Source organism: Carassius gibelio, chromosome B22 (genome assembly GCF_023724105.1).
Source record: "Carassius gibelio isolate Cgi1373 ecotype wild population from Czech Republic chromosome B22, carGib1.2-hapl.c, whole genome shotgun sequence".
Taxonomy (NCBI): domain Eukaryota; kingdom Metazoa; phylum Chordata; class Actinopteri; order Cypriniformes; family Cyprinidae; genus Carassius; species Carassius gibelio.
This window is the reverse complement of record NC_068417.1, coordinates 38,953,522-38,978,521: the sequence shown is the minus strand read 5'-3', so window position 1 is coordinate 38,978,521 and position 25,000 is coordinate 38,953,522. Positions and strand designations below refer to the sequence as shown.

The 25,000-nt window shown below is 38.8% G+C and overlaps 4 non-coding genes and 2 pseudogenes across 4 annotated transcripts; all 6 read left to right on the top strand.

Annotated features, from left to right (window-relative positions):
• Positions 1–4,411: 4,411 nt before the first annotated feature.
• Positions 4,412–4,530, top strand: LOC128008671 (5S ribosomal RNA). The gene has a single exon (XR_008180405.1). It is a non-coding gene; the product is annotated as a 5S ribosomal RNA (ribosomal RNA).
• A 1,377-nt stretch (positions 4,531–5,907) lies between these two features.
• On the top strand, positions 5,908–6,025 carry LOC128006656 (uncharacterized; annotated as a pseudogene).
• Positions 6,026–14,523: 8,498 nt separating this feature from the next.
• Positions 14,524–14,642, top strand: LOC128000472 (5S ribosomal RNA). Its single transcript, XR_008173255.1, has one exon. It is a non-coding gene; the product is annotated as a 5S ribosomal RNA (ribosomal RNA).
• A 2,621-nt stretch (positions 14,643–17,263) lies between these two features.
• Positions 17,264–17,382, top strand: LOC128004417 (5S ribosomal RNA). The gene has a single exon (XR_008177107.1). It is a non-coding gene; the product is annotated as a 5S ribosomal RNA (ribosomal RNA).
• Positions 17,383–17,891: 509 nt separating this feature from the next.
• On the top strand, positions 17,892–18,010 carry LOC128007403 (uncharacterized; annotated as a pseudogene).
• A 221-nt stretch (positions 18,011–18,231) lies between these two features.
• Positions 18,232–18,349, top strand: LOC128005400 (5S ribosomal RNA). The gene has a single exon (XR_008178054.1). It is a non-coding gene; the product is annotated as a 5S ribosomal RNA (ribosomal RNA).
• Positions 18,350–25,000: the final 6,651 nt, after the last annotated feature.

The following is a 25,000-nucleotide window of genomic DNA, read 5'->3' as shown; positions in this document are numbered from 1 at the left end:
GGCCTGGTTAGTACATGGATGGGAGACTGCCTGGGAATACCAGGTGCTGTAAGCTTTTTGGACATTTTTCACTTAGTATATAATAATTTTACTAAGTAATAGAGTCAATGCCCGATCTCTGTATATTAGCAGGTTTAGGTTTGGTTAGTACTTGGATGGGAGACCGCATGGGAATACCAGGTGCTGTAAGCTTTTTGGAAAATTTCACGAATTATATAATAATCTTCCATAACAAAACAAAAAAAAAAAGAGTCAATGGCCCGATCTCTGAATCTTAGCAGGTTTAGGTCTGTTTAGTACTTGGATGGGAGACCACCTGGGAATACCAGGTGCTGTAAGCTTTTTGGACATTTTTCACTTAGTATATAATAATTTTACTAAGTAATAGAGTCAATGCCCGATCTCTGAATCTTAGCAGGTTTAGGTCTGGTTAGTTCTTTGATGAGAGACTGCCTAGGAATACCAGGTGCTTTAAGCTTTTGGGTTTTCTTTCCTACTTATATAATGTACTGGCGATTAGATTGGCTGGTCTTTAAATAGCCCTCTCTTTGCAGCAGCCTAATAATTTTGCCAAAAAATAGAGTCAATGCCCGATCTCTGAATATTAGCAGGTTTGGGCCTGGTTAGTACATGGGTGGGAGACTGCCTGGGAATACCAGGTGCTTTAAGCTTTTGGGTTTTCTTTCCTACTTATATAATGTACTGGTGATTACATTGGTCGGTCTTTAAATAGCCCTCTCTTTGCAGCAGTCTTGGCTTACGGTCATACCAACCTGGCTATGCCCCATCTCGTCTGATCTCGGAAGCAATTAACATTGCTCATTAAACATAATTAAGTTAATTTAAAATAAGATTAAGGTCAGAGCATTTGATGAGTAAATGTTGATTAAAAAATATTCTAAACAAATGTACCTGGGAAGAGCTGATCATGGCAAGATTCGCTGAGACTCAGTAATAGCTCTTTTAGTTTTTAGGAAGGTTTGTGAGGGTTGGCTCTTGAGTGAGCTGTTGAGCTTGATATTTCAGACCTGAAAAAGAAGAACAGCATTATCTCAAAAAAATCCTGTAAGACAGAAGGAAGGAAATATTATTAATTACGTGCAACTTGTACATTACACCTCTGTAAAGATGCTGTATAATTAAGCAAGTAAAGCAAGAAAGCAAGTAATTAATAGCAAGCTATAGTCATATGAATTCTTTTGATAGTGTCAGATGAGACCGTCCTGGGGCTTGTACAATATCATACAAGTGTTAAACTGGATTATTAAGACTGCGATGTGCGACTGTGTTTAGGGATCATTTTTAAGACTTTGACCCTGTCCAGATACCCACACTTGCAGTCTTGGCCACTTGAGAGTGTGTGTACGTGAGAGTGTGTGAACGAGACTTTGCCCGGTCTTAATAATGCCAAAGCACAGCGTCCTTAACACACACTAAACCTGTGTCCCATAAGGCAGTGGCTCCCAATCCTGGTCCTGGAGAAGGCCAACACTGCACATTTGAGATGTCTCCCTGATCAAACACACCTGATTCAACTCATCAGCTCATCAGTGAAGACTCCAAGACCTCAAAAGTGTGTTTGTCAGATAAGAGAGACACCAAAACCATGCAGTGCTGGGGTTCTCCAGGACCAGGATTGGGAAACACAGTCATCAGGTCATGAAAAGTTCGACACACACTTGTGGTCATCATGCTCACTTGAACACTAGGCCAAATACAGGAAAGACGTCAAATAAGTAATCAAGTGGTCAAGTGCAAAGATGGCAAGTGTGGGTATTTGGACAGTGCAACAGTTTAAGAAACAACAAATGCTGTACAATCTATAACAGCAGGAATGTTTGATAAAAGGGACAAACTATCACAGACTTACTGCTGCAAAAATCTGCCTCCGCAGCTTTCTGTCTTCTCCATTTCTGAAGGAATAGCTCTCCAGAAACACCACTGGGCTTCCTTTACGTCTTTTCAGCTAAAAATATACAAAAAAATAAAAAAAGGGGAGAGAAAATAAAATTTAATTATATACAGAATGTCAATAATGATCTGTGAGCAAAATATTTAGATATAATAAATATATATAAATATATATTTAAATATAAACTGATATGAATGAACTGCAAAATGGAAAAATGCATGTTTTATTATTTATTTTTAATTTTTTTTTTTTTTGGATTTACATTAAAAGGTATTAAAAGCATGGTACAGAACATATGATTACTGTGATATCTGTCATATAAAAGCACATAAAAACACTAACATTACAGTGATACAAACAGCTGGTTTGGTGATTATTGTATTGTTGTATTGATTATTAATATACCATAGTAAAACTACAGTTACAGTTACTAATGTCCTGTTTACTGTGTTTTAACTTCACATTTCATTTATTACTATTGTAAGAGTCGTGATTACCATGATTTTACTACAAATACAACTTACATCATTGATCCTGAAATTAATAATAATATAAAACGGATTGAAGGTCTATGGCACGTCACGTGGCAGATATAGTTTAATCACACTAATTAGCAGCTGTGTTCATTTATTTAAACGCAATGAAACTCAAAGACAGCCGCGGATGACCGATATGATACAGCCATTAAACATATGGCACTAATCTGATTAATAAATAAGACAGAATACATTTATAAAAGGCATTAAAAGAGCGTATATACGACTACTCACCCAAACTGTGGAACTGATAGCAAGTATCGCGATGTGTGCTGAATGAGACTTCTTGAACGTGATTTCATAGCGATAAACATCTCATGTCCTCGTCGTGTCGAATTCTGACGCCAAAAGTTTCCCACTGAAAGCAATGAAGGTCGTAGTGCTTCGATATTCGACGCCGAGAGGCACATTTGGCATCATAAAAGTGACGCTAGGGGCGCTTGACCATGCTTCGGTTTTTGACGCCTTTGGAGTGAGAATGGGTTGCCATACAAGTAATTACAGATGCAATGGAAGAAGCAAAAGAAGAGTACAATGTGGATATGTTAAGAAAACAATATGAAGAGGTTAAAAGTAAAATTCCAGAGGATTGGTTGGAAATGATTCAAGATGGTGGGAGCAGGGAGAATAAAATGGAAGTGTTTTTAAAATTGAATGATAAAGAGGTGTGTTTGAAATCATATAATGTGAAAATGTTTTATCATTATTTTAATTTGTCTGTTTTTAAAAAGCCAAAAGCCAATGATTTTTGGTTAAGACATTTCGATGGAATTCAAGAGAAGGATGTATGGAAAAATACAAGATGGGCTTTTTTAGATACTGACCTGGAAGTTTTGGACTATTTTATTAGACACAATGTAATTTTTACTGGAAAGAGATTGTGCAAAATACGAATGGAACCAGATGCTGTATGTAAGGTCTGTTTTAAAGAGGATTAGGGGATCTTGCTCCTGTTTCTATATTGTGAAAAACTGAAATAATTTTTTGACAAAACAAAAGAACTAGTGAAAGATTTAAGAGGGAATGAAGATATTTTCAACTGGAATACAATCTTAATGTTTGGTTTGAATGAAAATATTACAAACAAAAAAGTGATTAATCTGTTGATGGTTTTAGTAAAAAATGCAATATGGAAAAGGAGGAACGTGGCAAAAAATAGAAATTATGTAGCAGATGTATGGATGGTGTTTAAAGGACTGTTGGAAAATTATGGGCAAACCTTGTTTACATATTTTGAAATGGAGAAATAACTGGATGCGTTTCATAAGATGTTTCCCACTGATGTGCTGTACACATTTAAAAAATGCCTAAGAAAGAGGACTTTTAACAATTGGTTTTATTTGGAATGTAAATTTCTGTTTTCAGGAGAGGCGTAATATATTATATATTTTTATTTTAAAGAAAATATAATGTTTCAATGTGAAAAGTGTAAGGAGAATTTTGTATGATGGAATTGTTTTAATTAAAAAAATAAATAAAAAAAAGCTATGCCCGATCTCGTCTGATCTCGGAAGCTAAGCAGGATCTCTGAATATTAGCAGGTTTGGGCCTGGTTAGTACATGGATGGGAGACTGCCTGGAAATACCAGGTGCTTTAATCTTTTTGGAAAATTGCACGAATTATATAATAATCTTTCATAAAAAAAAAAAAGAGTCAATGCCCGATCTCTGAATCTTAGCAGGTTTAGGTCTGGTTAGTACTTGGATGGGAGACCGCCTGGGAATACCAGGTGCTGTAAGCTTTTTGGACATTTTTCCCTTAGTATATAATAATTTTGCCAAATAATAGAGTCAATGCCCGATCTCTGAATCTTAGCAGGTTTAGGTCTGGTTAGTACTTTGATGAGAGACTGCCTAGGAATACCAGGTGCTTTAAGCTTTTGGGTTTTCTTTCCTACTTATATAATGTACTGGCGATTAGATTGGCTGGTCTTTAAATAGGCCTCTCTTTGCAGCAGTCTTCGCTTACGGCCATACCAACCTGGCTATGCCCGATCTCGTCTGATCTCGGAAGCTAAGCAGGTTTGGGCCTGGTTAGTACTTGGATGGGAGACCGCCTGGGAATACCAGGTGCTGTAAGCCTTTTGGACATTTTTCATTTAGTATATAATAATTTTGCCCAAAAATAGAGTCAATGCCCGATCTCTTAATATTAGCAGGTTTGGGCCTGGTTAGTACATGGATGGGAGACTGCCTGGGAATACCAGGTGCTTTAATCTTTTGGAAAATTTCACAAATTATATAATAATCTTTCATTTAAAAAAATAAAATAAAAAACAAGAGTCAATGCCCGATCTCTGAATATCAGCAGGTTTGGGCCTGGTTAGTACATGGATGGGAGACTGCCTGGGAATACCAGGTGCTTTAATCTTTTTGGAAAATTTCACGAATTATATAATAATCTTGCATAAAAAAAAAGAGTCAATGCCCGATCTCTGAATCTTAGCAGGTTTAGGTCTGGTTAGTACTTGGATGGGAGACCGCCTGGGAATACCAGGTGCTGTAAGCTTTTTGGAAATTTTTCACTTAGTATATAATATTTTTGCCAAATAATAGAGTCAATGCCCGATCTCTGAATATTAGCAGGTTTGGGCCTGGTTAGTACATGGATGGGAGACTGCCTGGGAGTACCAGGTGCTTTAATCTTTTGGAAAATTTCATGAATTATATAATAATCTTTCATTAAAAAAAAAATAAAATAAAAAATAAGAGTCAATGCCCGATCTCTGAATATTAGCAGGTTTGGGCCTGGTTAGTACATGGATGGGAGACTGCCTGGGAGTACCAGGTGCTTTAATCTTTTGGAAAATTTCATGAATTATATAATAATCTTTCATTAAAAAAAAAAATAAAATAAAAAATAAGAGTCAATGCCCGATCTCTGAATATTAGCAGGTTTGGGCCTGGTTAGTACATGGATGAGAGACTGCCTGGGAATACCAGGTGCTTTAATCTTTTTGGAAAATTTCACAAATTATATAATAATCTTGCATAAAAAAAAAAAGAGTCAATGCCCGATCTCTGAATCTTAGCAGGTTTAGGTCTGGTTAGTACTTGGATGGGAGACCGCCTGGGAATACCAGGTGCTGTAAGCTTTTTGGAAATTTTTCACTTAGTATATAATATTTTTGCCAAATAATAGAGTCAATGCCCGATCTCTGAATATTAGCAGGTTTGGGCCTGGTTAGTACATGGATGGGAGACTGCCTGGGAATACCAGGTGCTTTAATCTTTTGGAAAATTTCACGAATTATATAAAAATCTTTCATTAAAAAAAAAAAAAAGAGTCAATGCCCGATCTCTGAATCTTAGTAGGTTTAGGTCTGGTTAGTACTTTGATGAGAGACTGCCTAGGAATACCAGGTGCTTTAAGCTTTTGGGTTTTCTTTCCTACTTATATAATGTACTGGTGATTAGATTGGCTGGTCTTTAAATAGTCCTCTCTTTGCAGCAGTCTTCGCTTACGGCCATACCAACCTGGCTATGCCCGATTTCGTCTGATCTCAGAAGCTAAGCAGGTTTGGCCTCGTTAGTACTTGGATGGGAGACCGCCTGGGAATACCAGGTGCTGTAAGCTTTTTGGACATTTTTAACTTAGTATATAATAATTTTGCCAAAAAATAGAGTCAATGCCCGATCTCTGAATCTTAGCAGGTTTAGGTCTGGTTAGTACTTTGATGAGAGACTGCCTAGGAATACCAGGTGCTTTAATCTTTTGGGTTTTCTTTCCTACTTATATAATGTACTGGCGATTAGATTGGCTGCTCTTTAAATAGCCCTCTCTTTGCAGCAGTCTTCGCTTACGGCCATACCACCCTGAGCACCTGTGATTGTTGGTACATTCCAGGAAGTAAGAGGTGGCAGTAGGGAGAGAAAGGCTCTCCCATGTGTTTGTTTTTGGTTTGTCTTATATTATATTGTATTTAGTTAAATATTTATTTTTTTCTTGGTTTGTTTTATTATTTTTTAAGGGCCCTGAGCAGAATTTACTGCTTAGAGCCAAAGGAGCTTTAAAGCTCTTAAAGTTTTGATTATGGAGGAACAACATGGCAATGGCAAAGACATGGCTGAGGAAAAAAGCAACAGTAAAGAACTTCAAAAAGATACTGGAGAAAGAATAAAGCAAAGGAAATTGACAGAGACAAGTGAGGTGAGAAGACAAAGGAATGAGATGGAAGATAATGAACAACAAAAGCATTACTCAAAGGAGGCCACAGTAATTGTTAATACTACAGAAGTAAGAGATCGAAGGGTGGAGGATGTGATAAAAGCGGTGATTGAAAAAGTTGGACTGAGTAAAGTGTTAGCGGTAAGACCAAGATTAAATAATGAGTATGAGGTAACCGTAACGGATGAAGAAGCATGTGAAGTTTTAAAGGAAGGACTAACAGAAATGGAAAAAGAGCAAGAGGAAGAAGGACATGGAATACAAACGGAAATCTTGAAACAAACAAGAGAGGAGGAAAAGGAAAGGCAGGAAATGCAAATGATAGAGAAAGCAACGCTAGGAAGAAAAGAAGACAACAAAAATGACTGGGAAAAGGTTACAATAACAAGAAGAAGACGACTAAAGGTAAAACCAAATTTAGAGAATGTACAAAAGAGACATATAATTTAAAAAAAAGAACTGAAAGAGAAAGTATTTAAAAAAAAGAGACTATGGTGAAAATAGTTTTGAGGTATTAATGCAGCTGGGAAAAGTTGATGAATGTTCAGAATAATATGTACTTTGCTATGTATTATGTTTTTGAAAATTGCAACACTTAATGTAAGAGGGTTACTAGAAAAAGGGAAATTTGAAAAGTTGAAACTTTTGTGTAGTAGATCAAATTTTTTTATGGGGGATTTTAACACTACGTTTAGCAAGATGGATATTGCAGATGGGATGGTTTTTAAATCTGATAGTGGAAGGAAGGAATTAAAAAGTCTAATGGAAGAAAATAACTTTGTGGACGTTTGGAGAGAAAGAAACGAAGGGATACGAGAATTTTCAAGGCAACAGGCGTTGAAGAATTTTATATGCAGAAGTAGAATAGATTTCTTGATAAGTAAAAGGGAAATGTTGAAGATAATAGATACTATATATTACAAGGAAACAATGTTAAGTGATCATAAAGTTGTATGTATACAAGTTGATATGAATAATTTTAAAAGAGGGCCGGGAATATGGATGTTAAACACTGAGATTTTAAAAGATGACAATTTTAAGGAACAAATAGAGGTATTAATAAAGAAGGGAAAAGGAAATCAGATGTATAAGGATGAAAAGAGAATTTGGTGGGATAATTTAAAATATGACATTGGAAAATGTGCAAGAGAATATACTAAAATAATACAGAAAATTAAAAAAAGAAAAGAAAAAGAAATAAGAATAGAATTAAGAGATGAGCTAAGTAAGGAGGTTTGTCAATTTACAGAAAACTGTAATGTTGGAAGAAAAAATAAAGGACATAGAAGACAAAAAATATAAAGGAGGAATGATAAGAAGTAAAGCAAAATACTTAGTGGAAGGTGAAAAATGTACAAGGTTCTTTTTTAATATGGAAAAAAAACAGACAGAGAGCAGGAATGATTAAATAATTAATAGGAAAAGGAGGAGGAAAGGTAAAAGAAAAAGAAGAAATTTTAAAAGAAATAAAAGATTATTATGAAAATTTGTTTAAAAGGGAAGGAGTGGGTAGAGAAGACATTGAATTTCTGGTAGGGAAAATCAAAATAAAGATAGATAATGGAGATAAAAAATTATGTGAAAGGGGAATTGGAAAAGAAGAAATAGATGAAGCAATCATGCAGCTAAATAATGGTAAAAGTCCAGGAAAAGATGGTCTTCCAAGTGAATTTTATAAGGTTTTTAGAAATGTAATGACACCAATATTAAAAGATGTGTATGACGAAATTTTTAAAAAGGAAGAAACCAGTTATTTTATGGGGATAGGATTAGTAAAATTAATTTATAAAAGAAAAGGGGACATTGCAGATCTTAAAAATTATAGACCAATAACTATGTTAAATACAGATTTTAAAATATTATCAAATATTTTAGCTAACAGATTGAAGAAAATTTTACCAAACATAATACAAACAAACCAGGCATATGCAATACCAGGAAGAGATATTACAGATACTATTAGTAGTATAAGAGATGTTGTAAGTTACATGATCTCTGAAAAAAAAGTGGATATGTAATATGTCTTGATTTAGAAAAGGCCTTTGACCGTGTTGAACATGAGTATTTGTTTAGAATATTACAACAGTTTGGTTTTGGTGAAAATTTTATTAAGTGGTTGAAGATTTTATATAAAGATTCTACAAGTCAAGTAAAGTGCAATGTTTTTTTAACAGAGACCTTTTATTTAACTAGATCTATTAGACAAGGTTGTCCATTATCAGCTTTGCTGTACAGTTTAGTGGCAGAGGCATTAGGGTTGGCAATAACGGAAGATAAAGAAATTAGAGGAATAGACACAGAAGAAAATAGAGAGTTGCAGAAAGTATATCAATATGCAGATGATACGACTATAATAGTGCAAGATGTGGCTAGTGTAGTTAAAGCAATGGACATAATAGAAAAATACTGTAGAGGTTCTGGAGCTAAGATAAATCAACAAAAAACGGTTATTATGAGTATAGGAAAAGTTGAAAAAATTCAAAAAATGTATCCATTTAAAGAAGAAGAGAGCTTGAAAATTTTGGGTGTGAGGATTGGGAAAAATGAGAAAATGGTGAGAGATTTGATGTGGGATGAAGTGGTGGGTGAAATGGAACGTCTCGGTTACGTATGGTAACCCTCGTTCCCTGAAGGAGGGAACGGAGACGCCACGTCGGATGACCGACGAATATGGGATATCGCTTCGATAGACCAATCTACTTTGAGTGTAAACTAAACGAGCCAATGCACAGTGGCATGCAATTATTGCATCCAGCTGCCGCTGATCACTGCGTGAGTATAAGAGGGCAGCAGGTGCAATGCATACCAGTTTTTCGCTGAGGAGCCGAGCCGGGAACCCGGCAGCTCAGCGGCGGTACAGCAACCATGGCGACGGGACATGGCGTCTCCGTTCCCTCCTTCAGGAAACGAGGGTTACCATACGTAACCGAGACGTTCCCTTTCAGTCGGTCACTCTCGACGCCACGTCGGATGACCGACGAATATGGGATCCCTATCAAAGCGCCATGGGTGCTGCCCCTTCCAGTGCCCTGTGCGAGCCGTCTGCGCGCCTATTAGGTGTAGGCCGGGGCTCAGAAAAAGTAGCTCCACTCACCATTGTCAAAGCACTACCTCACTGGGTGAGATTGGATAACACTGGGAAAACATACCCGGTCCGCTTGGAGCCGGGACGCTGCGGAAGCCCCATCCTTCCCGAAGGAGGTCTCGGAGGCAAATACACATATAGCATCCGTTTAGGAGTATACGGAGAAATTTGAGGTGATTAAAACCCTCTTGGGAAGGCAGAAGTCTGCTGGGGAAACACGGGCTCTAAGACTATACCGTGGACTATACACATACGAGTACCGCTTAGGTCTCAACATGGAACCCAGCCTTCCATGGTTTCTCACGGATTCATCATGAAGGTCTGGTGCCGGACGTTCCGCCGCATCCAGCTGCCTAGGGTGATGGAGGATCTCTGGAGCAGTTTTAGCAAGCCAACACTAACCGGGGCCTCTCAGTGCCACTACCCATTTGAGGTGAGAACACAGGAGGATACCGGCTCTACACGAAGGCTATAGAACCTAGCAAACGTGTTAGGGGTCGCCCAGCCCGCAGCTCTACAAATATCTGTCAGCGAGGCGCCACGAGCCAGCGCCCAGGAGGATGCAACACTTCTTGTTGAGTGAGCTCGCAACCTGAACGGGCAGGGCACATCCTGAGCCTGATAAGCCAGGGTTACGGCATCCACAATCCAGTGGGCCATCCTCTGCTTAGAGACGGCATTCCCCTTCTGCCGGCCTCCGTAACAGACAAAGAGCTGGTCTGAGGCCATGAAGCTTTGCTTTCGGTCTACGTAGCATCTTAATGCTCAAACAGGACAAAGCAAAGCCAGGGCTGGGTCTGCCTCCTCCAGGGGCAGCGCTTGCAGGTTCACCACTTGGTCTTTGAAGGATGTAGTGGGAACCTTGGGCACGTAGCCAGGCCGGGGCCTCAGGATTACCTGGGAGTCAGCCGGCCCGAACTCTAGGCACGAATCGTCGACCGAAAATGCATGCAGGTCCCCTACCCTCTTGATGGAGGCCAGTGCAAGCAGGAGCAGAGTTTTCAATGAAAGAAACTTTAGCTCAACTGAATGCAAAGGCTCGAATGGGCCCTGCTGTAGTGATTTAAGCACTAGAGACAGGTCCCAAGAGGGTATACAGGGGGGCCGGGATGGATTTAACCTCCTGGCCCCTCTAAGGAACCTGATGATGAGGTCATGCTTACCCAAAGACTTCCCATTCACAGGGTCATGGTACGCAGCAATAGCGGCAACCTGGACTTTGAGGGTGGAGGGAGACAGCCTTCGCTCCAACCCTTGCTGCAGAAAGGATAGCACGACCGCAATCGGGCATCTTCGGGGGTCTTCTCGGTGAGAAGAACACCACTCAACGAACAGGTTCCACTTCAAGGCTTTGGCGTGTCTCGTAGACGGTGCTCTTGCCGAAGTGATGGTGTTCACTACCTCTTGGGGCAGGTCACCTAGAACCTCCGCGTCCCGTCCAGGGACCAAACATGGAGTTTCCAAAGGTCTGGACGCGGGTGCCAAATGGTGCCCCGTCTCTGAGTCAGTAAATCCCTCCTCAGAGGAACCGGCCAAGGAGGGGCTGTCGAGAGGAGCACTAGTTCGGGGAACCAGGTCCGAGTAGGCCAATATGGCGCTACTAGCAAGACTTGCTCCTCGTCCTCCCAGACTTTGCACAGTGTCTGTGCAAGAAGGCTCACTGGGGGAAACGCATACTTGCGTAGGTCCCGCGGCCAGCTGTGTGCCAGTGCGTCCGAGCCGAGAGTACCCTCGGTCAGGGAGTAGAATAACTGGCAGTGAGAGGTCTCTGGGGAAGCAAACAGGTCTACCTGAGTGGCTCCAAACCATCTCCAAATCAGCTGGACCGTCAGGGGATGGAGTCGCCATTCTCCCGGGAGCATTGCTCAAGACAGCTCGTCGGCTGTACGATTGAGCAGGCCTGGAATGTGAACGGCACGAAGTGACCTCAGAACCTTCTGACTCCAAAGGAGGAGGTGGCGAGCGAGTTGCGACATGCGATGGGAGCGAAGAACACCTTGTCGGTTGATGTACGCAACGGTCGCAGTGTTGTCCGTTCGGACCAGCACATGCTTGCCTCGTAAGAGACCTTTGAGACGGTTCAGGGCAAGGTGTACTGCTAGCAACTCTAGGCAATTGATGTGCCACTGCAGCTGCGGGCCCATCCAAACCCCTGAGACTGCATGCCCGTTGTACGTGGCCCCCCAACCGGTGGTGGAGGCATCCGTGTAAACCACAGAATGCCTGGAGAAACGCAATATCTGACCACGGGGTGAGGGTTTGGCGACAGGCCGGTGTAACTTGGACCCGGTGACTGCCACACTTCCACGCCCACCTCGGGACTCGGCCATAAAGCCAGTGCTGGAGCGGTCTCATAAGTAATAGGCCGAGCGGTGTAAGTGCCGCCGCGGCCGCCATATGCCCCAGGAGCCTCTGAGCCTCAGCGTGCTTGACGCCCAGACACGTGAGGCAGCGATCGTGACCATCACCCGGTGCCAGGTAACGACCGCACCCAGAAACGCACGGGTGAAACGGCATCCTTAAAAGGACGATCCGTCGTCTTTACAAAGACGCACCCGTGAAGCTCTTTTAGAGAGAATTTGCTCTTTTAGGAAATGCTCTTCAGTGCTGAGGCGCACAGGGGAGATGGCCGCTTGCCACACGACAGGGGATAGTGCAGCCTGAAGTGTGCAACCCACTCGATACTGGAACGACCGCCGCTGTAGCGCCCGCCAACACAGGAAGCTTCCCACAGCGTGCTGAACTCGCAGTTCACCGTAGACACAGTTCAAGGTAAGCAGAACGATACTGTCGCTCGGCTTTGAAGCGAAAAGCTGGTATGCATTGCACCTGCTGCCCTCTTATACTCACGCAGTCATCAGCGGCAGCTGGATGCAATAATTGCTTTACACTCAAAGTAGATTGGTCTATCGAAGCGATAACCCATATTCGTCGGTAATCCGACGTGGCGTCGAGAGTGACCGACTGAAAGGGAAAGAGTGTTAAATTATTGGAAACGAAGGGAATTAACTTTAAGAGGGAAGGTTTTGGTTATAAATGCATTAATGATGGCAAACATGTGGTATGTTTTGGGTGTGATACCCATGCCTATGGGAATTAGTAAAAGATTAAAAAAATATGTTTTAAATTTTCTCTGGGGCTCTAAGCCATCTAGGATTTCTTATAATACACTAATAGGGGCCATATAAGAAGATGGGTTAGGGCTGCAAGATCCAGAATTTAAAAAAAGAGCTTTAGAGTTAAAACTGTGAAAACTTTTTTAAATGAAGAGAATAAAGCTGAATGGAAAATACTTATGAGAATGTTTTTAAATAAATGCGGACATATGAAAATAGCACCTGATATTCTGTGGATGAAATTAAAACCTACAATGATAACAGGAATCCCGGAGTTTTATAAAGAAGTTTTAGAAGCATGGGCAGAATTTTTACCAAATGTATGTATTAAACCTATTAGGAGATTGGAGTTTTTAACACAGCCATTGTTTCTGAATGAGAATGTTGTATATAGAGGAAAATAATTATTTTTTAAACATTGGATTATTGCTGGATTTAAAACAATAAGGGATGTTTTGTATGAAGTGAGGGAAGTTTTTTTACATTTGCAAGCAATTTATGATGAAGTGAAAAATACTGAAAATCATGTTAATAAGAATGTTTTAAAAAAGCAATATGATCAAATAAAGGAGGCAATTCCAAAGGAATGGTTAGTAAACATAGAAAAACAAGGACAAGACAGTGAAGATGATAAAATGAAGGTTTTCTTAAAAGCAAAAGGAGAAAAGGAGCCTTTTCATGTGAGTCATCTTAGGACTTTTTATGTTTTGTTTAGAAATAGTGTTTTTAAGGAACCAGCTGGGAATGCATTTTGGAAAAATGTTTTTATAAACCTTGAGGAAGAAGTTCTGTGGAGAAATTTGAGAAAATGGCATATTGATGTTAAAATGGAGAACCTGGATTTTTATATGAGGCATAATATAATTTTTTCTGAAGAGAAGTTGTATAAATGTGGAATGACTGGGAATGCATTGTGTAAAGTCTGTTGTGAAAAAAAATGAAGGAATTGTGCACATGTTTTTATCATGTAAAGAACTGATTTTTTTCAGAGACAAAATGAAAAATGTGATTAAGAGTTTGTTAGGAGAAAAAATGGATGTAATAGAAGATGAAGAGAGTTGGAATTTTATATTTTTATTTGGAATGAATGAGAAATCTGATAATAAAATGTTATACATTTGTTTTTAATTGTAGCTAGATATGCAATATGGTGTAGGAGAAATATAGCAAGAGACAAAAACAAAAAACTAGGATTATGGATTTATTTTAAGAAAAAACTGGAAGATTATATACGAACACTAGAAAGTTATTTTAAAGAAGAAGGTACAATTTATGTATTTGATAAACTAATTCTAAATAACAATCCTTATGTTTTGAAAACACAGAATGGGCTGGAAATAAATTTGTAGTTTTTTTTTTTTTCTTCAGGTGAAAAGGATTATGTTTGCTTAGAAACTTTACTGTAACCTTAATTGAGATGTTTGCATTTATTTTGTGAAAGAGAGGTTTCTATAAAAAGAATTATTTAAATGTGAAACATTTTATGTATTTTTTCTTATTGTACAGAAATATTTTTAATAAAAAAAAATGCCCGATCTCGTCTGATCTCTGAATCTTAGCAGGTTTAGGTCTGGTTAGTACTTTGATGAGAGACTGCCTAGGAATACCAGGTGCTTTAATCTTTTGGGTTTTCTTTCCTACTTATATAATGTACTGGCGATTAGATTGGCTGCTCTTTAAATAGCCCTCTCTTTGCAGCAGTCTTCGCTTACTGCAATACCAACCTGGCTATGCCCGATCTCGTCTGATCTCGGAAGCTAAGCAGGTTTGGGCCTGGTTAGTACTTGGATGGGAGACCGCCTGGGAATACCAGGTGCTGTAAGCTTTTTGGACATTTTTCACTTAGTATATAATAATTTTGCCAAAAAATAGATTCAATGCCCGATCTCTGAATCTTAGCAGGTTTAGGTCTGGTTAGTACTTTGATGATAGACTGCCTAGGAATACCAGGTGCTTTAAGCTTTTGGGTTTTCTTTCCTACTTATATAATGTACTGGCGATTAGATTGGCTGGTCTTTAAATAGCCCTCTCTTTGCAGCAGTCTTCGCTTACGGCCATACCAACCTGAGGGCGCTAGAGAGCTACAGGAAGTGTTGGCTGCAGTTTGGTGAGGAAGGCTCTCCTCCATTTTGATTTTTCTGTTAGTGTTTGTTTTGTGAGTTGTTTTTGGACTTTTAGTTATTTTTTTGTGTGGTTTTCCAGTTTTAAACCACCTAACAGCAGCATCTTGCTGGCTGGAGGGTGGTTAATTGTTTTTTTTGGTGTTTTTGTACAATGGATGGGTTATTGGCAAACGACACTGGACTGGCTGGAGAGAGACGCATGGCAAACGACACCGGACTGGCTGGAGAGAGACGCATGGCAAACAACACTGGACTGGCTGGAGAGAGACGCATGGCAAACGACACTGGACTGGAGTAACGACAACGAGCAGGACACGGTAAAAATCAGGATGCAAGATATACATGTGGTGAAAGGAAATACTTAAAGGAGGCAACTGTGATTGTGAATGTGGAGAATGTAAGTGAGGTGAGAGCTGTGGATATTATTAAAGCGGTGATGGAGAAATGTGGATATGGTAAAATCTTAGCACTGAGGACAAGACAAGGAAAGGAATATGAACTGACAATGGAAAAAGAAGAAACCTGTGATGAACTGACTGAGGGATTGTTAATTAAAGGAGTGAACTGTGAGATAAAGAAACTGCAAAACAGAGATTATGTTGTCTCTTTCATGCATCTGCCCGTCTACCTGTCTAGAGGATGGGACAAGATATGTAAAGGCGCGGTTTCCGAAGGAGGTGGTTTTAAATAAGTGTGAGTGTTGGATGCAGGGTGAGGAGGAGGAGCAGCAGCAGGTGGGCGGTCAGGTGCATGAAAGAGACAACGAGCAGCGAGACGTTGGAGAAAGAGTACGTGGTGAAGGACTGGAATTAAATAAGGATATAGAACATCAGAAAGAGTATACCGAACCGATCATACAAACACAACAGGATAGGGGAATTTGGACACAGATGGATTTGACAGACAGCTTGCAAAATGCTTTGGATAATGTGGAACTGGTTGATGAAAGGAATAAAGTACTGCGTGATGCACAACATGAGGGAATTGTATGTACACCGATGGATGTGACGGACAGTGTGCAAAAGGAGATGGAGGCGGTAGAAATTAATGATGCTACAAAAGAGTGTGAACAAGGAAAAGAAAATGAGAAGACGCAGGGGAAATCATCGAAAAGAAGGAGATCTGTAAAGGTAATGCCCAATCTTGATACTGCAAGAAAAAGAATGCTTAAAGAAGATGGGATTGATTGTGCAAATAAGTATGAGCTGCTAAAGGGTTTGGAGGAGATGGACTGAGTTTATGGGTTTTATGCATGTTTTTATATGTTTTATGCTTTTAAGAATTGTTACTTTTAATGCTAGAGGGCTTTCGAACGTAGGAAAATTTTAAAAAGTGAAAGAAATGTGTAAAGGAGAGGATGTTATTTTATTACAAGAAACTAACTGGAGGGAAGAGTACATGACTGAAATAAGGAAAAGGTGGAGTGGAGAGTTTTTTTATAGCAATGGTGATGGGAGGCTGGGAAGAGGAGTTGAGGAGAAAAAAAATGTTGTAGTTAATATTCATGCACCGACTGTAGAGAGTGAAAAGAAGGAATATTTTAATGTATTAAGATATTTTTTTTAAAAAGCATAAAGAAGTTATTATGATGGGTGATTTTAATACTGTTTTCAGTAAATTAGAAATTGGTGAAGGAATGTTTTTTAAAAATGATAAAGGAAGAAAAGAACTGAAATTATTAATGGAAGAAAATAATATGATTGATGTATGGAGAGAAAGAAATGAAAAAAATAAAGAATATTCATGGAGGCAATTAGTAGGGAATTTTATGTGTAAGACAAGGATTGATTTTATTTTATGTACAAGGAACATTGAAGGTTTTATCGGTAACATTAAATATGTAGAATCAAGCTTAAGTGACCATAAACCACTTTTTATACAAGTAGACTGGAGTTCAGTGAAAAGAAGGCCGGGTGTATGGGTTTTAAATGCAGAGGTTTTGAAGAATGAGGACTATGTGTTAAGTATTAAAGAAATTATTGAAAAAAAAAAAAAAAAAAAAAGGCTATGCCCGATCTCGTCTGATCTCGGAAGCTAAGCAGGTTTGGGCCTGCTTAGTACTTGGATGGGAGACCGCCTGGGAATACCAGGTGCTGTAAGCTTTTTGGACATTTTTCACTTAGTATATAATAATTTTGCCAAAAAATAGAGTCAATGCCCGATCTCTGAATATTAGCAGGTTTGGGCCTGGTTAGTACATGGATGGGAGACTGCCTGGGAATACCAGGTGCTTTAACCTTTTGGGTTTTCTTTCCTACTTATATTATGTACTGGCGATTAGATTGGCGGGTCTTTAAATAGCCCTCTCTTTGCAGCAGTCTTTGTTTACGGCCATACCAACCTGGCTATGCCCAATCTCGTCTGATCTCGGAAGCTAAGCAGGTTTGGGCCTGGTTAGTACTTGGATGGGAGACTGCCTGGGAATACCAGGTGCTGTAAGCTTTTTGGACATTTTTCACTTAGTATATAATAATTATACTAAGTAATAGAGTCAATGCCCGATCTCTGAATATTAGCAGGTTTAGGTTTGGTTAGTACTTGGATGGGAGACCGCCTGGGAATACCAGGTGCTGTAAGCTTTTTTGGAAATTTTTCACTTAGTACATAATAATTTTGCCAAATAATAGAGTCAATGCCCGATCTCTGAATATTAGCAGGTTTGGGCCTGGTTAGTACATGGATGGGAGACTGCCTGGGAATACCAGGTGCTGTAAGCTTTTTGGACATTGTTCACTTAGTATATAATAATTTTGCCAAATAATAGAGTCAATGCCCGATCTCTGAATCTTAGCAGGTTTAGGTCTGGTTAGTTCTTTGATGAGAGACTGCCTAGGAATACCAGGTGCTTTAAGCTTTTGGGTTTTCTTTCCTACTTATATAATGTACTGGCGATTAGATTGGCTGGTCTTTAAATAGCCCTCTCTTTGCAGCAGCCTAATAATTTTGCCAAAAAATACGGCCATACCAACCTGGCTATGCCCTATTTCGTCTGATCTCGGAAGCTAAGCAGGTTTGGGCCTGGTTGGTACTTGGATGGGAGATCGCCTCGGAATAACAGGTGCTGTAAGCTTTTTGGAAATTTTTCACTTAGTATATAATAATTTTGCCAAATAATAGAGTCAATGCCCGATCTCTGAATCTTAGCAGGTTTAGGTCTGGTTAGTACTTTAATGAGAGACTGCCTAGGAATACCAGGTGCTTTAATCTTTTGGGTTTTCTTTCCTACTTATATAATGTACTGGTGATTAGATAGGCTGGTCTTTAAATAGTCCTCTCTTTGCAGCAGTCTTCGCTTACGGCCATACCAACCTGGCTATGCCCGATCTCGTCTGATCTCGGAAGCTAAGCAGGTTTGGGCCTGGTTAGTACTTGGATGGGAGACTCCTGGGAATACCAGGTGCTTTAAGCTTTTTGGACATTTTTCACTTAGTATATAATAATTTTGCCAAAAAATAGAGTCAATACCCGATCTCTGAATATTAGCAAGTTTGGGCCTGGTTAGTACATGGATGGGAGACTGCCTGGGAATACCAGGTGCTGTAAGCTTTTTGGACATTTTTCACTTAGTATATAATAATTTTACTAAGTAATAGAGTCAATGCCCGATCTCTGAATATTAGCAGGTTTAGGTTTGGTTAGTACTTGGATGGGAGACCGCATGGGAATACCAGGTGCTGTAAGCTTTTTGGAAAATTTCACGAATTATATAATAATCTTCCATAACAAAACAAACAAAAAAAAAGAGTCAATGGCCCGATCTCTGAATCTTAGCAGGTTTAGGTCTGGTTAGTACTTGGATGGGAGACCACCTGGGAATACCAGGTGCTGTAAGCTTTTTGGACATTTTTCACTTAGTATATAATAATTTTACTAAGTAATAGAGTCAATGCCCGATCTCTGAATCTTAGCAGGTTTAGGTCTGGTTAGTTCTTTGATGAGAGACTGCCTAGGAATACCAGGTGCTTTAAGCTTTTGGGTTTTCTTTCCTACTTATATAATGTACTGGCGATTAGATTGGCTGGTCTTTAAATAGCCCTCTCTTTGCAGCAGCCTAATAATTTTGCCAAAAAATAGAGTCAATGCCCGATCTCTGAATATTAGCAGGTTTGGGCCTGGTTAGTACATGGGTGGGAGACTGCCTGGGAATACCAGGTGCTTTAAGCTTTTGGGTTTTCTTTCCTACTTATATAATGTACTGGTGATTACATTGGTCGGTCTTTAAATAGCCCTCTCTTTGCAGCAGTCTTGGCTTACGGCCATACCAACCTGAGGGCTCTAGAGAGCTACAGGAAGTGTTGGCTGCAGTTTGGAGAGGAAGGCTCTCCTCCATTTTGTTTTTTTCTGTTAGTGTTTGTTTTGAGAGTTGTTTTTGGACTTTAGTTTATTTTTTGTGTATTTTTTCAGTTTTAAACCACCTAACAGCGGCATCTTGCTGGCTGGAGGGTGGTTAATTTTTTGTTTGTGTTTTGTACAATGGACGGATTATTGGCAAACGACACTGGAATGGCTGGAGAGACACGCATGGCAAACGACACTGGACTGGCTGGAGAGAGACGCATGGCAAACGACACTGGACTGGCTGGAGAGAGACGCATGGCAAACGACACTGGAATGGCTGGAGAGAGACGCATGGCAAACAACACTGGACTGGCTGGAGAGAGACGCATGGCAAACGACACTGGACTGGCTGGAGAGAGACGCATGGCAAGCAACACTGGACTGGAGTATCGACAACGAGCAGGACACGGTAAAAATCAAGATGCAAGAGATAAATTTGGTGAAAGGAGATACTTAAAGGAGGCAACTGTGATTGTGAATGTGGAGAATTTAAGTGAGGTGAGGGCTGTGGATATTATCAAAGCGGTGACTGACAAATGTGGATATGGGGAAATCTTGGCACTAAGGCCAAGACAAGGAAAAGAATACGAGCTCACAATGGAAAAAGAAGAAACTTGTGATAAGCTGACTGAGGGATTGTTAATAAATGGAGTGAACTGTGAGATAAAAAAACTTCAAAACAGAGATTATGTTGTCTCTTTCATGCATCTGCCCGTCTACCTTGCTGATGAAGAGATTTTAAATAAACTGAAGGTTTGGGGGGTTTCCCCAATTTCAAAAATAAAGCGGCGTGTATATCCGGGCACCAGCATTGAGGATGGGACAAGATATGTAAAGGCGCGGTTCCCGAAGGAGGTGGCCTCCCTCCCTTACAGCACAAAAATAGAGACGGCAGAGGGTCCACAATATTTTCGGGTGATGCACAGCCATCAGGTGAAGACTTGTCGGCTGTGCATGAGCCCAGACCATGTGGTGAAGGACTGCCCAGAGTTCACGTGCCATAAATGCGAGGAGAGAGGCCACTTCGCAAGAAATTGCAACGCTATGACGTGCCCGGATTGCAATTTGGTTTTAAATAAGTGTGAGTGTTGGATGCAGGGTGAGGAGGAGGAGCAGCAGGTGGGCGGGCAGGTGCATGAAAGAGACAACGAGCAGCGAGACGATGGAGAAAGAGTTCGAGGTGAAGGACTGGAATTAATTAAGGATATGGAACAACAGAAAGAGTGTAACGAACCCATCATACAAACACAACAGGAGGGGGGAATTTGGACACAGTTGGATTTGACTGACAGCTTGAAAAATGCTTTGGATACTATGGAACTGGATGATGAAAGGAATAAAGTATTGAGTGATGCACAACAGGAGGGAATTTTATGTACACCGATGGATGTGACGGACAGTGTGCAAAAGGAGATGGACGCAGTAGAAATTAATGATGCTACAAAAGAGTGTGAACAAGGACAAGAAAATGAGGAGACGCAGGGGAAATCATCAAAAAGAAGAAGATCTGTGAAGGTAATACCCAATTTAGATACTGCAAGAAAAAGAGTGCTTAAAGAAGATGGTTTTGAATGTACAAATAAGTATGAGTTGCTAAAGGGTTTGGAGGAGATGGACTGAGTTTATGGGTTTTATGCATATTTCTATATGTTTTATGCTGTTAAGAATAGTGACTTTTAATGCTAGAGGGCTGTCAGACATGGGAAAATTTGAAAAAGTGAAAGAAATGTGTAAAGGAGAAGATGTGATTTTATTACAAGAAACTAACTGGAGGGAAGAGTACATGACTGAAATAAGGAAAAGTTGGAGCGGAGAGATTTTATACAACAATGGTGATGGGAGGCTGGGAAGAGGAGTTGCAGTTTTAATAAAAGAAAACAGTGGTGTATCGTGTAAAACAATATATAATGACATGGATGGGAAATGTATTGCGGTTGAAATGGAGTATGAGGAGAAAAAAGTTATTTTAGTTAATATTCATGCACCAACAGTAGAGAATGAAAAAAAGGAATATTTTAATGTATTAAGAGAATTTTTAAAGAAACATAAAGAAGTTATTATGATGGGTGATTTTAATACTGTTTTCAGTAAATTAGAAATGGGAGAGGGAATGGTTTTTAAAAATGATAAAGGAAGAAAAGAACTGAAATTATTAATGGAAGAAAATAATATAATTGATGTATGGAGAGAAAGAAACGAAAAAAAGAAAGAATATTCAAGGAGGCAATTAGTGGGTAATTTTATGTGTAAGACTAGGATTGATTTTATTTTATGTACAAGGAACATTGAAGGATTTATCGGTAATATTAAATATGAAGAATCAAGCTTAAGTGACCATAAACCAATTTTTATGCAAATAGACTGGAGTTCAGTGAAGAAAGGGCCGGGGGTATGGGTTTTAAATGTAGAGGTTTTGAAGAATGAGGACTATGTGTTAAGTATTAAAGAAATTATTGAAAAAGAAAAGGAGAATGGAATGTACGGCGAAGATAAAAGGATATGGTGGGAAAATGTTAAATATTTAGTTAAAAAATTCACAATAAAGTACAGTAAATTAATACAGAGAAGTAAGAGGAAGAAGGAGAGAGAAATAAGAGAAAAATTGGAAAAAGAATTAAATGAGAATGGGAAAGATATACAAAAAATAAAAGAATTGGAGGGAATATTGAAAGAAATGGAAGAGGAAAAATATGAAGGCGCAAGACTAAGAAGTAAAGCTAAATATACTGTGGAGGGTGAAAAATGTACAAAGTTTTTTTTTGATTTAGAAAAAATAAGAGGGAAGGCTGGTATGATTAAAGAAATAAGAGGGAAAAATGGTGTAGTTGTGGAAACTAATGAGGAAATATTAAAAGAAATAAAGGCATACTATGAAAACCTGTTTAGTACTGAGGGGGTGGGGGAAGAAGAGAAACTGGAGTTACTGAGGCAAATAAAAACAACAGTAGGAGAACTAGACAAAAAAGAGTGTGATGAAGAGATTAGAGAAGAAGAGATTAAAAGAGCAATAAGTGAATTAAACAAAAAGAAAAGTCCAGGTGTAGATGGTTTGGGGAGTGAATTTTATATAGTTTTTAAAGATTTTTTAACTAGCATTTTAAAAGAAGTATATGTAGAGGTGTTTAAGAAAGGAGAATTAAATCAAAGAATGGGAATGGGTTTAATGAAATTGATATACAAGAGAAAAGGAGAGAAGACAGATTTAAAGAACTATAGACCGATTACAATGCTAAATACTGATTTAAAGATTTTATCTAAAATTTTAGCCAACAGATTGAAAGAAGTCATGCCGAGTATAATTAAAACTAACCAAGTGTATGGAGTGAAAGGGAGAGACATAGCAGATACAACTATTAGTATAAAGGATATGATAAGATACATACATGATAGCAATAAAGATGGGTTTATTATCAGTTTAGATTTTGAGAAAGCTTTTGACAGGGTGGAGCATGGTTTTTTATTTGATGTTTTAAAAAGTTTTGGTTTTGGAGAGAATTTTATGAAATGGATTAGGATTTTATACAAAGGCGCAATAACAAAAATTAAATGTAATGGGTTTTTAACACAGTGTTTTAAAATTACTAGATCGATAAGACAAGGATGTCCGTTGTCAGCTCTTTTATATTCTTTAGTTGCAGAACCTTTGGGATTGGCTGTAAAACATGGAGAGGGGATAAAAGGCATAGGCATCGAGGGAGGGGAAAGTAAAATTTTTCAGTACGCGGATGACACAACATTATTGTTAAAGGATCTGAAGAGTGTGGAAAATGCAATTAAAATTGTACAAAAGTATTGTAGGGGATCAGGAGCTAAAGTAAATGAAGACAAAACGCTGTATATGAGATTTGGAGGGGCACCGGTTTTAACAGAACATTTTACCTTTAAGGAAACTAAAGAAATGAAGATTTTAGGTGTTTTAATGGGGAGGGATGAAAAGAAAGCAGATGAAACTATGTGGGAAGAAGCTTTAGGAGGGATTGAAAGAAGATTGAATTTTTGGAGAATGAGAACATTAACTTTGAAAGGGAAGGTTTTAGTTCTTAATGTTTTAATGGTTTCGAAATTGTGGTATATTTTATATGTGTCATCTATGCCGTTGTGGGTAGAAAAAAGGCTGAAAAAATGTTTTTTAGATTTTTTATGGGAAGGGAAGCCACCAAGAATAGCATACAACACTTTAATAGGAGCAGTGAAGAAGGGAGGACTGGGGTTAATGGATGTGGTGCAAAGAAAGAACAGCTTGAGAGTGAAAATAATAAAAAAAGTACTTGGATGAAGAAAACGACGTGGCATGGAAGAGAACAATGGGGCATTTTTTAAGTAAGTGTAGTAATTTTAATTTGGGGGACAACATTTTATGGATGAAAGTAAAAAACGTATGACGTAATTAAGAATGCAATACCTCAAGAGTGGATAAACAGAATTGACAACATGGAAGAAGAGAAACCTAGGAAAGATGTGTATGTGAGGCTAGGGGAAAAACTGTGTGCTTTTAATGAATGTACTGTGAAAATGTTTTATTGTGTTTTTAGAGATACTGTTTTTAAGAAACCTGTTGTAAACGAATACTGGATACGGTTGTTCAATGATGTAAAAGAAGATAATATATGGGGGAACATGAATGGTAAAATTGTACAGACGAAACTGGAGAATATGGAGTATTTTATCAGGAACAAAGCAGTATTCACAGATGTGATTTTAAACAAAATTGGGATGGAGGAAAGTGCCACATGTAAAGTATGCCAAGATGCAGATGAAGGGTTTTTACACTTGTTTTTATATTGTGATGAGCTGAAAGTTTTTACTGAGAGATGTAAAAACATGATTTTAATTTTGAGAGGAGTTGAAATTGGGGAATTTGAGTGGGAAAAGGTGTTCATGTTGGGAATTAATGAAAATTGTAAAAACAAGAAGATCATTAATTTACTTGTGATGTTGATGAAAAGTGCGGTATGGGAAAGAAGAGTAGTGGTGAAAAAAGAAAATGTTTTAATTGATGTGTGGGGAATGTTTAGGAGAAAAGTTGAGAAATATGTTGAATGTCTGTTTTATTACTTTAAGTTGGAGGGAACAATGAATCTTTTTAATTATGTTTTTACTCAGGAGGTCTTAAAGGTTTTAAATGACCTGAGGATGGAATTGTCATTTTTAAAAGATTAAACAATGGAATGAGTGTTTTTTAGTTATAATTTGTAAGATGTCTGACAGCCCAAAACTTTAGGAGTGTCTATGTTAAAGAAAGCATATTATGTACCTTTGTATGTTAATATTTGATATGTATGTTTGAATTGAACAATTTCTTTAATAAAAAAAAAAATAAAAAAAAGGCTATGCCCGATCTCGTCCGATCTCGGAAGCTAAGCAGGTTTGGGCCTGGTTAGTACTTGGATGGGAGACCGCCTGGGAATACCAGGTGCTGTAAACTTTTTGGACATTTTTCACTTAGTTTATAATAATTTTGCCAAAAAATAGAGTCAATGCCCGATCTCTGAATCTTAGCAGGTTTAGGTCTGGTTAGTACTTTTATGAGAGACTGCCTAGGAATACCAGGTGCTTTAAGCTAAAAAAAAAAAAAAAAAAAAAAAAAAAAAAAAGGCTATGCCCCATCTCGTCTGATCTCGGAAGCTAAGCAGGTTTGGGCCTGGTTAGTACTTGGATGGGAGACCGCCTCGGAATAACAGGTGCTGTAAGCTTTTTGGAAATTTTTCACTTAGTATATAAT